The sequence below is a fragment of the Saccopteryx bilineata genome, chromosome 1, assembly GCF_036850765.1.
Source record: "Saccopteryx bilineata isolate mSacBil1 chromosome 1, mSacBil1_pri_phased_curated, whole genome shotgun sequence".
Taxonomy (NCBI): domain Eukaryota; kingdom Metazoa; phylum Chordata; class Mammalia; order Chiroptera; family Emballonuridae; genus Saccopteryx; species Saccopteryx bilineata.
The window spans coordinates 250,610,784-250,627,440 of record NC_089490.1 but is presented as its reverse complement, the minus strand read 5'-3'; the positions used below and the strand labels follow the sequence as shown (position 1 = coordinate 250,627,440).

Here is a 16,657-nt window from a genome sequence, read left to right as displayed (position 1 = left end):
GCTTCGCAGAGCTATCCTCAGTGCTCCGGGGCCAATACACTCAAACCAATCAAGCCTTGGTTGTGGAAGGGAAAGAGAGAGAATTAGAGAGAGAGAGAGAGAGAGAGAGAGAGAGAGAGAAAGAAAGAAAGAGAAAGGGAGGAGTGGGTGGAAAAGCCAATGGTCACTTCTCCTGTGTGTCCTGACTAGGGATCAAACCTGGGATATCCACATGCCAGGCCAATGCTCTACCACTGAGCCAACTGCCCAGAGCCTGCTTTAATCTTTATAAAAAGTATATACATAACAGTAAAACCAAAAGTGAAATTCTGCAATTGGAGAGCCCCACATCTAGAGGTCCATTATGCAAGTTCAGGTTGATCTAAGAAAGGCCTGACCTAGCACCGTTGATGTTCATCTGCTTGGGGATTATGATTCACTTGTTGCTATTCTAACAAAAGCATCAGAAAGCTATTTTTGATTGGAACAAACACACAGAACTGTGTGAGGCAATTTCAAAGCAGAATGGTGCCTGTCTCTTTAAAAGAACAATGTGCCCAGATATGTGTATAACTGTTCCATCTCTGCCAAAGAAAGGCAATGATGGATTTGAAACTACCAATTTTGAACCCTTGTTTTATTTTCCACACATAGATGTTATGAAATTCTCTATTTCCTATTAGCTTTTCAAAATTCTGAAGGGAAAAGGAAAGAGGAAAATATATTGGAATAAAATGAAGTATAAAGAAAAAAAATTTTTTTTGTTCCTGAAACTAGCAAAGCAATCACAGTGAGGAAAGTTGCTACAGGAGTCTATGATACAGGAAGTTTCAGGATCACATGGTATGTTCTCATTCTATTTGAGAATATCACAGTTCCAGTTTTCTGGTTTATGATTTTGTATTGTGTTCTCTACTGAAGAAACATAGCCTCATGCCCACCAAATAGGTTTTCCTCCTTTTTCTCCATCTCTTTTTTTCTCTTCTTTCACTGGTGAGAGGTCTCCTAAACCAAAATAAACATCTTTATTTTCATCACATCACATAAGCCTCCACGGGCAAAATTAGATTTGTTAACCATTATGCAACAAGTTGTCTGAAATATTTTTAAGCCATACGTAACTATATGCACGTGTAATTATGCAAGTGTTCAAGAAATCCTTCTTTCTTCTTTAGTATTTTAAATTGCATCTAGTTTTTTTCCTATGAATTTTCATATAAAATATTATTCATCATAGCTTTGTTAACAGCTCAATTGTTTGCATGCAGAGATACTCTTTGAAGCTTAATACTTCTTTCCTGTTTCAGGAAAGTTTTTTGGTTTTTTTTTTTTGTATTTTTATGAAGCTGGAAACGGGGAGAGACAGACAGACTCCCGCATGAACCCGACCGGACTCCACCCGGCACGCCCACCAGGGGGCGACGCTCTGCCCACCAGGGGGCGATACTCTGCCCCTCCGGGCGTCGCTCTGCTGCGACCAGAGCCAGTCTAGCGCCTGGGGCAGTGGCCAAGGTGCCATCCCCAGCGCCTGGGCCATCTTTGTTCCAATGGAGCCTCGGCTGCGGGAGGGGAAGAGAGAGACAGAGAGGAAGGAGAGGGGGAGGGGTGAAGAAGCAGATGGGCGCTTCTCCTGTGTGCCCTGGCTGGGAATAGAACCCTGGACCTCTTGCACGCCCAGCCAACGCTCTACCACTGTCAGGAAAGTTTTAATAGAATAAATATATGTCCACCTGAGAAATAAAAAGTCTGTCTTTAGTATAAAGAGGGCTCAAGGAGTATTTGAGAGAAGGGGGTCCCTGAGGTAAGCAAATGTATAATACAAACTTCCTGACCCAGCTGTTAATTGTTTGACAATTGGGGGTCTTATTACTTCTTGAGAAGGGAGTTCCCATACCATCAACAGTACTTGGGTTCAAAATTCACTTTTTGCAGTTCAACACTAAAGTTTTATAAAATTTCCTTGATAACATGAGCATACTTTATTTTTCTTAAAAAATCTGCTATTGCATACATTGTAATGGGTTCATAGGTCTTCTACACTTAAACTCCAGAGTTGAATTAATTATTTAATCTGCCCTTTTGCATTATGTACATTTTGCTACTGTCAAATATTTGGTGTAATCTAAAATTGTATATATTCATTTTTCATCCTATGTCATAATTTTGTCCATTAATACAGTTTCCCATTGCTTAAAGCACTCAATAAAGTTTGTGTAATAAATGAATTTATTAACAAATAGAGTCTATTAGTGAATCAATTAATAATAAATAAATAGGGACTTTGAAACTGTAGAAGACAGTAATTTTAAAAATTAAAAAATAGAGTAGGTTCTAGTTAATCTAGTCTTAGAAAAATGCATATTTCTAGATACTCATACTTGAAAAGAGGAAAAAACATTGGAGTTATTGGTCTTTTTTCCATGTAAGACTGAATTTTTGCAAATGACCCCAAATGATTCCATGAGGGGGTAAGGTGGTAAGTTTTAGACAGTTTTAAAACTGGTGCATAAAAAAGAATAGACTTTATTATTGTTTACATAGCTCTCATCTGTTTAGCATAACAACCGTTTCAAAGTAACCTAAAACCCATTATTCTTTTGGTATGTATATATAATTCTTCAAAAAATAAAGGTTACTCTTTGAAAGCGGAAATATGTAAAAGGCAGTATTTGAGAGGGTCAAACACCACATCCTTTCCGACCATGACACCTTTACCTCAGATCATTTAAAACACTTTGTTCATGAATACTTCCCTCTTTCTTCTGTTGTAGTTCATGTATTTGGTTATCAGAACAGTTTATAAGAAATGTTTATATATCAAAGATTAACTTGCTGCAAATATATATACAATATAATAAACATTAGATATTTAATATTTGTGCTAATTTGTCATATATTATGATCAAAGATAAGAGTAATATATAATTAGATATAAATAAATAGAGTGATTATCCATAGAAGAGAAAGAAATGTAATAAGTTAGAATGATTGAAAGATATTTACAAAGCAAAGTTGCCAATAACTATAATCTTTTAATTTTTAGAGATCTTTCTTACCTTTCTCTATAAAGCAAATGCAATTAATATAAAAGTTGAAAATTCTGATTTAAAAACATTAGCACTTACAATTATTTCAGTCAGCTGAGTGGAAAAGGACGTTAGTTAACCTTGGGTGTTAAATTGATGTTGAAGCAGCGCCTTAATCACTATTTTTGAAAATAGCTTTTACTTAAATAATTTTATATTTTCACAAATTTGGGTAGGTGGCTTTGTTTATAGTGATGTTGTTTGGGATTCTTTTTGTTCAAGCTTTTATTTTATAATTTTTCTTGAATTTATGGCGTGACGTTGGTTAGTAAAATGAAATAGATTTCAGGTGGACTGATCTACAAATACATCCTCTGTACATTGTGTTGTGTGTTCACCATCCCACGTCAAGTCTCCTTCCATCACCATTCATCCCCCTCCCTTTCTCCTACCTGCCCTCACCCCCCTTTTTCTCTGCTATGGGGTTTACTATTTTTCTTTTTTGACATTCAATACCATTCTCGCATATAAAGAAAAGAAGGTTGGTAGCATTTTGCAGCACACCCTGATGTTTTTATTGCCTCTGCAAGGAAACCGTAGTGGCACCAAAATGGTCAAATGGTCATTCTGCACATTGTGCCTGTTTTATCAGGTATCTAAAATATATTCACAGCTTGTAACGTTACACTTCTAGAACCATGATAAACTAAGAATGTTTCATGTATGTGTAATCAATACTTGAGAGCATATTAGGGAAGAAAAGAAGCCAGGACCTTATCAGGCATGTGGACCATTCAACACTTTGAGAACTGAACAACTGATCAAATTATAGAAGGCTCATTGTGTATATCATGTTATTCACCTATAGCTTCATCAGCAGTTTATTTTATGAGGGGAATAAAAACGAAGACAATGTGCAGTTTCTTGTGACTATTTTGGCCTTATCGAAGGCCTTTCCTCTGAAAGCATAGTAAGGTGGTGCTGGCCTGAACCTCACTTGAGGAAAGAGGCTGTCTGCTCAGTTGAGCGAAAGACCGCTCTGATTGATTCACTCCCTGTGTGATACCAGGAAACCACGCAGGCTCTCCTTCCAGAATCCCAGGACAGGTGAGCCTTTGTTCGTGTGACTTGCACCGACTGTTTTGAACTCATAGCGAAAACAAAGACAAAATCAACCCTAAAGCAGGAGAAAAAAGAAAGAAAAGAAAAAAAAACCTCCTGGGAATCTATACATTTTGCTAAAACCCAAAGTAACTTGGATCTGCAGAAGGAAAAACTCAAGCCTCAGATGAAAAGGCTCTGTTGTTGAAGCTTAGGCGGTGATTGCTCCAGCATCAAGAGAAAGGAAGAAAACAATTCCTATTGAGAAGAGATTGTATAATTAATAATGGGAAAGGGGGAAAGAAAAGAGGAAAGAATTTCTTCTGCAACAAAGATATCGCTGCAATTACAGTTTTAATAGAAAGCTAAAATTGACCTTTTGCCCTAAAAGCATCATTTTTATGAATTTGATCATACCATGATTAATATGCCATAGTAATTACCATATTTCCCCATGTATAAGACTTGCCTTAATTTAGGGGCCCGAAATTTGGGGGAAAAAGTATTACATAAAGTTATTGAACTCAAATTTTACTCATCAAAAAGTCTATACAACTTCTCATCACTGTCAAAACTCCCATTCATTAGCTTGTCCTTATCTGTGTCTGATGACAAATCACTGTCTTTATATATTGCCTCATCCTCAGTTCCATCTATAGCAGTGGTCCCCAACCTTTTTTGGGCCATGGACCGGTTTAATGTCAAAAAATATTTTCATGGACTGGTCTTTAGGGTGGGATGGATAAATGTATCACGTCAAAGAGTGAGTCTTAGACAGATGTAACAGAGGGAATCTGGTCATTTTTAAAAAATAAAACATCATTCAGACTTAAATATAAATAAAACGGAAATAATGTAAGTTATTTATTCTTTCTCTGTGGACTGGTACCAAATGGCCCACGGACCGACCGGGGGTTGGGGACCACTGATCTATAGTATTTGAAATGCCACAACCACTATATAAGAAACACCCAGTTTTTAGAACCCAATTTTTTCAGAAAAGGGTGCATCTTCTATGTGGGGAAATACGGTACATCTGTTTAACACTGTGCAGCCATGATGCTAAGGTGCATCTGCCTTAGGTAGGCATAGTTCCTCAGGCTGGCATGCCCCTGCAGCCCAAGCTTAAAGCATGGCTACTGTTACCAAGATGGTACCTAGGGAAGCAATGAGATACTCTTATAGACTAAACTTGGGAAATGCAATTTAGTGATTTCTCTTCCTCTGAGTCACTCTCAAATCATAAATGGGGCTAATAGCTAAGGTAAGGCAAGTGGTTGTTACTATGCACGGCCAGAACCTATTGAGTTTTACACAATGGCTTCAGATGTTTTCAGAAAACTAACTTAATGTATGAGAGAGAAAAAGTCTCTGGATTTAAAATAAGAAGATGGCCTGACCAGGCAGTGCGCAGTGGATAGAGCATTCGACTGGGATGTGGAGGACCCAGGTTCAAAACCCCAAGGTCGCCGGCTTGAGTGCAGGCTCATCCGGTTTGAGCACAGTTCACCAGCTTGAGCCTAAGATGACTACCTTGGGCAAGGGGTCACTTGGTCTGCTGTAGCCCCCCTGTCAAGGCACATATGAGAAAGCAATCAGTGAACAACTAAGAGGCTGCAATGAAAAATTGATGCGTCTCATCTCTCTCCCTTCTTGTCTGTCTGTCCCTCTCTGTCCTTCTCTATGCCTCTCTCTGTCTCTGTCACAAACACACAATATATATATATATATTATATATATAATATATATATAACATATATATAATATATATGGAGATGGATCCATGAGCTGTTCTGATAACATGTGAGCCTACCGAAGCAATCTATGATTTGCCAATTAGTATGAGCTTTTATTATTATTAGCACTGCTTTTCTAGCCCTGACTAGGAAAGCCAAATGGAAAAGCCACCACAGAAACTCACAAGAACTCTGGGGAATTGTATGGTTTCTATTGCACAAACTTTAAGATTTATTCTTTATGCTTTTAATCAAAGGGTTAAAATTAAAGCCAACTAGCAGAAGAGCCTGAGAACTAACTGTCCTGTCTCTATACTGTTGTTCAGCACTCACCTGCATACTGTCCCGCCTGCCCAACTACCTGCAGAGATATCTGGTCACTATACCAAATGTAAAAAAAAAAAAATGTTCCCTTGTCATACAATGACATGATGACATGAATTCTTCTGCAGATAAATAATCAGTAGCATCCTTGCTAACGTCATATGTATGACAAGGTGAAAAATTTAGTCTTAATACCCAAAACATTTACTGTTGTGAAACTGAACTGCAATAATTCTTCATGATTTCTTTCCTTTTCTTCAAGGAATCTTCTTTGGTTCTAATCTGGCTCCATGAGCCCTAGATTGGTTGTATTTTTTGTCATGCTTCCATGTTGCTTTCATCTGCAGCGATTCCTTTCTTTTCGTTCATGCATTCATGATCAGGGGAGTGTATTCTGGTTATGAATAAGCAGGAAAGAGCATGCTTTTTTCCCTCACGGTGTCTTCTCAACTCCGGAAGCACATGCACCTCGTTCTGTAGCTTCAGAGCAGCTTCTCTGTTTATATTTTGTATCAAGGTGACCTACATAACAACACGCGGTAACGGGAAACTGCGGGTCAGAGGCTGAACTTCTGTGTGAGCACAGACAACACCGATGCACACAAGGCCACTTTGTCTAAGGAAAGTTCCCAGAGTGGGAGAGGGCTTTCCCCAGACCCACAGATGGTGAAGTTAACTCTTGCTTAGCCGAGCTCCCCTCGTTATCATACGAGAGCTGCACAGAGCGGCATGCTTGTTTTCTACGACAAAGTCAAGGCCCGGCAGATACAGCCAGACACAGGATGTGCTCCGATCCAAAATACTAAATCATTTCTTTTTCATTCTAAAGTTCTGCATGATTCTTCTTTCAATTTCAATTTAAATGGAGAGGTGGGTTTCTTTTTTTATTTTCTGGGTACAAAGAATGCACTTGATATTGAAGCTATTATACATGGGTTATTAAATGAATGCCATGCAAATCATGGTATAATGTATTCAAAATGTGGTAAATTACATAGTTGTAATCCTAAAATGGAATCATCCATTGTACAAATCAATTCAAAAACCTGAAAGATTATTTTCAAATTGAAATATTCTTGGAAATTTTTACCATTAATTCAAATCTACTTCAAAAAGATTGATATTTCTATATGAGATGTTATTTATTGTCTATCAAATATTTGAAACCAAATATTCAGGATCATCAATAACATGTAGAAAAGCATTCAGAGGACTAGTCACTTTTTACTAGCCATAAATATGTATAACAATCTTTCTTTATAATTTTTGTGTTGTTTGGAAGAAATACCATGCATGGATACTAATATTCGTTATCTCTGATTGAACCTTTACTATTTGAAAACACAGGGTTCATTACCTCTTCAGCAATTACTATGCCATCCTTCATTGGACAGGCAGGCACATTTAATATTAACACATCAATATTCAGTGTTAAGCACATTCAATATTGACACACTTAAAATATATTTGCAAGTTAGTAATTTAACTATTCCACAGCCCTACCTTTCATAAAATGTCTCACGCATCTTTGATTAAACTGTTCTACCAGATCTCAGTCAGTCAGCTTACCACATTAAAAAAAAAATAGAAAGGGAAAGAAGAAAGAAAATCAGTCCGTCCCATAAAGGAAAAAAAAAATCATAGGGCTGATATAGTTTTCTTCCAGTAAAAAATAAGAATTGCTTTGCTACCTGCATGTTATGCTTTGTAGCTTAGTGCGTTTGCCACACCTGCTTCTGCATGTGAAGGTGGAGTCCTGGTCAAAGGGGACGCTCTCATGGCTTTTAAATGGAATGTCAGCAATTCATGGCCAAATGCATGCTTAAGAGGCCACAACTTTATCCCTGAACATTATTGTATTAGTGAAATTGACTATGTAATCCAAGTGTTACAGGAAATCTATGTACTCCACTCCCTTTGGTGATGGTTGCAAATCTAAAAAGAGTAAAAGTGATATATTAAAGTTGCACTAATGATAAGCGTCTTACCTAAAATAATGATTTGACTACACCTGTACTAGGCAGTATACTGAGATTTGTGTTCTAAGCTTAAGTTACAAGATGCTAATTACAAAAAAACTAAGGAACAGCCTGCGTACATGATTCTTCACCAATATTTCTTATAATTTACTTTCCTAAAATGTCACGTTACAACCAATTAAGTACAGTGTCTAATTATCAACTGATAAGCTTTATAAACATATTTTATGTTTATAAAATATGATACTAATTTTTTCCACTTCAACAGGCAAACTAGTTATCTATGTATAAAATCACAGCGCTTGAGTTAGAGCAGGCTCTCAAGTCCTGATAGAAAAATCAACAAAAATAAAGGATCCAAAAAAAAAATAAATTGGGAATTCTCCAGATAATGCTGTGATTATATGAACTGCCCTTTCTTGTTCTGTTGAAGATTGGTATAAACATATACTTTCTCTAGGAAAAACCCACTCTTTCCTCTGCTCAAGACTGTCCTAAGTCTCTCAATAACATACTGATATGGGCTGAAAATTTCCTTTCATTTGTGGTCACACGGCTTGCAAGCTTTTCTCCAAAGTGAGTGTTGGAAGTCAGCTCTGTCTTGGGTAGAGATGGGAGAAAGATAGAGGAAAAAACAAAGACTAAACAGATAGCATTTCAAAAAAAATGAAACTCGTTTTATAAAATGTTGTAGACTCTAACTGGGATCTATTTCATTATTTATTTCAGTCTTATGTTTTGAATGTCTCACCGGGAGACAATTTTCTTCACTCTCCCTAGCCCTGGCCTCAGTCAGCCATGTTTTGGCCGATGGGTCCATTCTGTGACAACAGACCTCAACCTGTCACTATCACGTCATCTAATGGTTAACAAACTCCTCAGGGAGGCAGGAATTTCACAAATTTCTCCTTGCTATATCAGGCACAATATTTTCTTTCTTGAGAACAACCGACTTCATTGTAATCATCTGTTTTGACAGTAGTTTCATAGAGTTACTGTGTTAAATATTTTTAGTCACAAGAGGATATGGACATATGGGTACAGTTTGGGTCTCGTCTAATTATATGCCTTATACAATTTGCTATTGTTGGGGACCATCTTCTATTCATTTAATAATGCTTTTGCAAATTGGCAGATAGCATTTGGGCTAAAATATACACAAGATATTTGCAATGAAAAAGAAGGGAAAAAAAAAAAACAGCTCCTCTGCCTTTTCTCTCATGTAGAGCAATTTGTCAAGTAATTAGCCGAGCTAATTAAATTTTTGTAGCACTAATCAAACGAATATGCTACAATTTTCTTCACACAGCCAGTCTGCTGTCTGCTTGCATTTAACTTGATGGCTAGAAAGGGGCCCTACTCAGTCTGGCTCTCCACTTAATAACCTAATTTGCATTTTATATTGGTAAATCAAATTAAGCACCAGTGGCTTTTAGTATGATTGACTGTGGTCAGGCCTGTTCAGATGGGACTTTTTCACAGAAAATTAGGCACATTTTAATATGACTCGAGCTAGGCTTCCATGCTCAGCAAACTGCTTTCACTCAGCTAATTAAAAGTGTTCGTCCCCCCCACCACCACCCACGTATGATAGATTTAGCCAGCTGGTGTCTCCATTTTCTTTTGTACAATTTCTTGATGGAAGTTTTTATTCCTAACTATAATAAGATTGTCTAAGCAACACTCCAAACCAATTTGCATGAAACATACGAACAAGGCTTTGTTAGGAAATAATTATGCAGAGAGGTGAGCGAATCTGTGTGTAAATACAGGTCCACGTGAGGGCTCGCGGTGCTGAGCTTAGCCACTGAGCAGCGCCAGACTCAGAAAAATCTGTGATTGGTACACCAAGGGTAACCAATGCCAATGAAGCATGCCTGAGGCCATTTTCAGGGAGACCTCCTACTTCGTTTTTTTGTTTGTGTTTTTGTTGTAATAAAACCATTCACATTTTAAAGGAGGAAAAGTGATAACATAAGCACAAGCTTCAAAACCTCCCTCTTATCTCTTATCCAATAAAAGCAAAATTCATTCTTTGTCAGAGTTAACAATACATTTAATCAGAGATGGGTATTATTTCCAGTCTATCAGTGGGGAAAATAAGACACAGAGATCACGTGACTTGTCCATTAATACAGGCAGATCTGAGATGGGACACTGGTCCACCTGACTTTCAATCTGCACTCTGTCCAACATCCCACAGTCTTTGGCCCGTAGTCTAATACCATTCACCTTGTTTCTTTAATAACATTTACAATAACTCCATTAGAAAAATTACAAATTCCTTTAGAATTCTAGACTCTAGGAGACTGAATAAAATAACTATTTCCATCTATTTCTCACAATACGTTTTTTATTTGTGGTAGTAGGATCGTCAAGAAACTACTTGGTCATGCTTTTCACAACCACCATGCCAAAACTTTCTTACATGCTAAGCTTATATTTACCATACAGAGGACACTTTAAAAATTTGACAAAATGAATGGTCTAAACACCAAATTAACCAGAATCCTCAGTAAGTGAGTACAAAGCTTCCCACACTTGGGGAGCAAGACTCTTTAGCCTGGGACTTCTTTTCAGTCAAGTGTGTGGCCACCAGTACCTCTGGACAAGGATGGAGGGGTGATGTCCTTACTCACTCAGTGTTCTCAGACAACACTTTCCCCAGCAACCGAAGGGAAATTGTGCTCCATGGTCTTCTCTGTCTTTGGACTCTGACTCCCCTAACATGTTCAGGATCAGTATGCTGACTAAGACCATGCTTTAGCTATCTTAAAACAGATCACTGCAATTATTCTTTAATTAAAAAGAGAATTAAGATTATGAAAGAGACGAAGTCAAACATGACAATTGCTAGAGATATGCTTGGATTTTCTATTTTAATTAAGGTAATGGTGTATATGTTTTAAAACCACAGTTCAGCCCATATATTTTTTTTAAGAATCATAAGTCTGAAAGAAAACTCAAGAAATTATCTGATGGCAGTGTTTGGCCCAAAAGAAGGCAAAAAGGCCAAGTTTCAAGCTCCTAAGTCATCCAGATCTCCGGAGGTGTCATGTTCAAAAGTTCTGTCTGGATGCTCCATGTCGTGGCCTCCCTGGTGAGGTTGTTTCTGCATTTCCTGGCAGACTCACGCTTTCTTGCACCTCCATGAACCGCAGAGCTCCGCCTCCTTCTTTCCTTCCCACAGTTTTTCCTATATTTTCCCATTTTTCTATTCTTAAAGGATTGCCAATCCAACACCTGTTTAAAATTCTCTGACTAAATTGCACATAGCACTCTTAAAATTTCCAAACACAAAATGATGGATGGCATCATAATATTCTACCTCAGAATATCATTAATATGTTACAGTATTAAAATGTATTTTTTTTAATTATTGTGACTGCACAGGCATGTGTTCTATTCATAAGGACGTATGGATGTATCAGACATACTGAAGATTAACCAACTCTAGAGTAAACAGCCCATTCATGTTCAAGGTGATTATGCACCCTTTTACTCTTTCTCTAGATTGTTGGCATAAAATTGCCTTTTGCATGCAAAAAAAAAATCTCTTGTTAGCCATAATTTTTTTTAATTCCTTTCATTTTCTTTCAACAAAAACTTTCATATTTGTGTAGTTATAGTTTTTACATCTTAGAGTTGTTCTGAGTTTAATTGAAATAATGAGATAATACACTTTAAGGTAGGTAATATTAACAATAGACAACAAATGGTAGCATTTTTTATGCCTGTCATTTAAGAAGATATAGACAAATGAGGAAGGCTTGTTTGAGGAGCACCCAGTCCTCAAAGGAGAGTGACAGTTCAATTGGCTAATTCTCTGATAAGAGAATATATCATGTCAAAGGTTAACAAGAAAAACTGAGTACATCATATATTGTCCAGAAAAAACTTGCCCACTAATTTCTATTTCACAAGTTTCCACCATTCTTTTTCACTTCTTTTGTTTTCTATACTATTTAAGGAAACTTAGAACCTCGGTATTCATTTACCATCAATCAATCAGGCACTGTCAGATGTTTTGAGTGAATTGCTTTGATCCTACTTCATAGAGGTGTCATGATATTCCACTGCACCCAAAAGTACACACTACTGGGAAATTTAATGCACCAAACTTTAGATGAAAAGCACATTAAATTTGATGATTTTTCCCTAAAATTTTTATTTTGAAATAGTAACATTCACTGGACATGCACACATAGGAAATTCTATGTACGCTTCCTCATATGTCTCCTGATGGTTTAACCTCGTATAACTACAGTGCACTATCAAAACCAGAAAACCAACATTGGAACCTAGAGATGTGCAGATTGATGACATTCATCAGATGCACAACTTCCAGTAACCACCACCGCAAACAAGATGCAGGACAAGGCTACTACCATAAAAGTATCTCTCACGCGACCCTTTACTAGTCACACTGGCTTTGAAAAATGAATTTGGATCTGTTCTCACCACTTCAATATTTTGTAAATAAAATGTGTAGATATAGAGGGCCAGATCTTGCTCATTTACCTCCTGGGGTGACCTCAGACATAAAATATGATTTCATTTATGATATCCCTAGATTTCACTACCAATGGAAAAAACACTCTTACACTTGGGTAATCTCTTCGAGTTGTAGGCAAAGAAGAACCTGGCAGGATAGGATTTTTCACTTTGAGGACTACTGAAATGCAGTTTTTATCATGGGCCACATGGAAGACACCACCCTGGAGACCCCACATTCAAACAGGCTGCAGGCCCATCCCAGGCTCTTGGAGATTGCTCAAACAAGCCTGGCTGCAGGAAGCCCACCTTGTCAGTTCACAAATGTGCGTACAGGGAAGGAAATAAATTCAATAACTATGGATTAAAGCAGATGTAAGTTGGAACTCACTAAGAAAACTATCATAATGCTACATTATATATGAATCTGTGCTCATTGTGTCTCCTAGATATAGTTTTAATGATGTCTCCAAATGTTTATAATAGGACTCTTTGATATTCTCCAACATTACAGTATTTCTGCCAGCCTTGACATTCTCCAGAACATTTCTTCTACTACATCAGAGGAAGTATTTACTGTTTTCTAAAGCTATGTAAAACTAGACACTCTGTGTTCCCAACTGGTCTCTCTATCAATCTCTGGTAACAAACTACCATCCTTGAGGCAAATCCTTTCGTGAAAGCAGAGCATGCAAGCTGGAAACCCACAGTTCACACGTGACCGTGCTGGCCAGCAAACCCAGATTGCGACCATCTGCTGAGCTGAGTCTTAGTTTACCCCTTTAGTCAAAACACTTCCCACTGGTTTTCCACCTCCCTGCCTATTTGGGGTTGAATTGTGTTCCCCAAAAGATAAGTTCCAGTCCTAACCACTGGTCCCTGTGCAATGTGACCTTAGTTCGAGATAGGGTACTTGCAGATGTCATCAAGTTAAGATGAGATCATAGAGCACTAAACACTGGGGCCAATAATAATTTATTCAAGTCCCTCTATCAGCCTGGTGCTTTGCTTCCTCATGGGGGATTTAGAACAAAATTGGCCTCTGTTCTCTAAATAGAAATGTAAGCTATTTAGGGCTGTATTTAGTCACCATGAAGTTTGATCTGGACTTCTTAGATCCAAATTGTTTCAAAACAGGACAGGTAGGCAATGTCCTCAATTTTATTTATTTATTTACTTATTTGTGAAATGGTTTCTGCTACAATCTCAGTCTGTTCTACCTTTTGTGAAGATATCTGACACCCCTGCTAAGTTTCTTACCCCATTGGCCGTAATTATGTCAAGCATTCATAAATAAGCCTTTCTTCCCAACCTGTCTAAAGACACTCAGAATCAGTCTCCTTCATCTGCACTCAAGTCATGGCTGCAGGAGGGGGAGAGAGAGAAAGAAGCGAGAGGGGGAGGAGTAGAGACGCAGATGGGTGTTTCTCCTGTGTGCCCTGACCGAGAATTGAACCCGGGATATCCACACGTGGGGCCAACGCTCTACCCCTGAGACAACCGGCCAGGGCCTGTACCACATCTTTTTTACCCAAGCATCTATATTGGAGGACACTTTGGTTAATTTCCATGTGTTGGCCACTGTGAATATTGCTGCAATGAACATAGAGATGTATATGTCTTTGCAAATAACTGTTTCAAAATATTAAGGTAGATAACTCAGAAGAGGAGTTGTGGGGTCATAAGGTAATTGTAGTCTTACTTTTTTTAAGGAACCTCTATACTGTTTTCCATAGTGGCTGTACCAGTTCACATTTCCACCAGCAGTGAATGAGGGTCCCTTTTTCGTGCACTGGTTACTAATATCTGATATTGTCATTTTCCTCGATATCTTTTGTTTAGGTCATTATTTATGCCCTGAAGTCATGTCTGTGCTGAACTATTTGAGCAATTATTTTGATGTTTTTTTATAAAGAGACATTCAGGGTCATGTATGAGTATTTATAAAACCCATAACTTACATAGAGAAATTTTTTCTCCTACAAAAAGATTTATAGACATTAAAATAGGCTTGTGATTGGGGGAGAACAATAGTCCCACATCCAATTTTGAGTATAGACACAAGAATTCCAAAATTGATGTCTTCTAATTTAATGATCATACAAAGTAATGAGTTTATTATTTATTTTAACTTCACTTATCAGAAAGAATGAATGAACTTATCTGTAAGGAAATCACTACTGTGCATTTCTCTGCTTCTGTTTGTTCTTTGAAAATAGATTTTACTTCTAGAAATATACTGGGAGATGGTAATGCAGATTAAGCCAACTTCTGTCTCTTTTCATGTGCATGTGTAAGTGTAATGAAATCCACTGAGTCATTGCTAAAATCAGGGCTTCACTAGGCAAGAGGAAATGGTAGCATCCCTATCTCTTAGCTAAATATTTGAAGAAAAAGTGTTTATGTGCAAAGACGGAGACAACTTGAGAAACTTGTAAGACAAGAACCAAAGAGCCTGTAGGAAGAACCTGGAGGGGGGGAGGGGCCTTAGACAAGGAGATTGGATAAGCCAAGTCTAATATATTAGGGTTCTCCAGAGAAACAGCATCAATAGAACATAGAGAGATTACATAGGTAGATGATAGATAGATAGATAGATAGATAGATAGATAGATAGATAGATAGATAGATAGATGATAGATAGACCTTATGATAAAGGAATTTACTATTTTAAATCATCAGACGATTATAGACGATGAAATGTTCCAAGATCTAGAGTCGGCAAACTAAAGATTCAGGAAAGCCAACAGTTCCATCTGAATCCAGGGGTCTGAGAAACGGGAGAGCTGATGGTGTAAGTTCTGATCCACATCTGAATGCAAAGGCAGGTAAGGATCCATGTCCTAGCTCTAAGACAGCTAGACAGACAGCATGTTCTCTTTTCATCAGCTCCTTTGTTCTATTCAGTGCTTCAGTGACTGGAAGAGACCCACCCACATTGAGAACACTCTGCTCTACTCAGTCTACCAATTTATGGGCACGCCCAGGATATGTAACCAAATATCTGGGAACGCCATGCCCCAATCAAGTTAACACATAAAATTAAATATCGGTTTAAGGTTTCTCCCAAAGATCTCATTTATAGTGACAGTTTTATAAACTGATTAGAGACTGAAGCAATATACTGATAATTTACAGAAAACTTAAAATGTCTTCAAGTGTTGCTGTATTAATCATTGCTGAAACAATTATTTTAAAAAACTTTTTTCTTCTACATTCTACTAATTATACACACTAAAAGAAAAAGTATAGAAAAATAGTAATAAAATGGAAAATTGTTATATTTTCCCTTTCAAGGAAAAAATGTTATCCAGTGAAAAATAGCTATGTATACATTTTTACTTGTATACTGTTATTTTTAGTCATATTTTACAAGCTCATAAAGATTGACTGATAAACACTTGGTAACTAGGTCAAATTTTATTAAAACCTGAGTAAGAATTGTGATGAAAATTGTGAAACTGTAATTTACATATGCAGTAGCTAATAGGCTTTATGTGAGTTTGCAAAATATATAAAGCTACTAAATGTATTCATTTTAACCCTGACCAGGTAGCTCATTTGGTTAGAGCATCAGCCTACTATGTCAAGGTTGGAGCTTCTGTTCCCTGTCAGGGCATGTACAAGAATCAACCAATGAATGAAAAGCAAGTTGATGTTTCTCTCTCTCCCTTCCTCTCTCTCTAAAATCAATAAATATAAAAATACTCATTTTATATAAAATTATGTGTTTGTCCTGCCGAAATTTCATTTTCTTGGAGGAAGAAAAAAGTTCTTATCAAACATCATTTGCAATTTACACTGTCATCTTGAGAAACTTTGACAGATGCACTATTGAGAGCAATTATACAATGTAGCAAGCACCCAGTCAAATAGAAATGTATATCTACTGTCTGTTGTGGAAAAGTTGATTAATAATAAAACAGCAATAGCAGTTCATAAGTAAAAATATAAGCAAATATATGATCATGCAGCAAGTAATGGCTCAGAGAATATGAAGTAATTAATCCCCATCACA

At 37.2% G+C, this 16,657-nt stretch overlaps 1 long non-coding RNA gene across 2 annotated transcripts; it reads left to right on the top strand.

The window, feature by feature from the left end:
• The first annotated feature begins 11,542 nt into the window (after window positions 1–11,542).
• LOC136320360 (uncharacterized) lies at window positions 11,543–13,568 on the top strand. Of its 2 annotated transcripts, none has more exons than XR_010728322.1 (3): window positions 11,543–11,627; window positions 12,413–12,540; window positions 12,776–13,568. It is a non-coding gene; the product is annotated as an uncharacterized lncRNA (long non-coding RNA). The 2 variants fall into 2 exon arrangements; XR_010728321.1 differs by having other exon boundaries at window positions 12,770–13,568.
• Window positions 13,569–16,657: the final 3,089 nt, after the last annotated feature.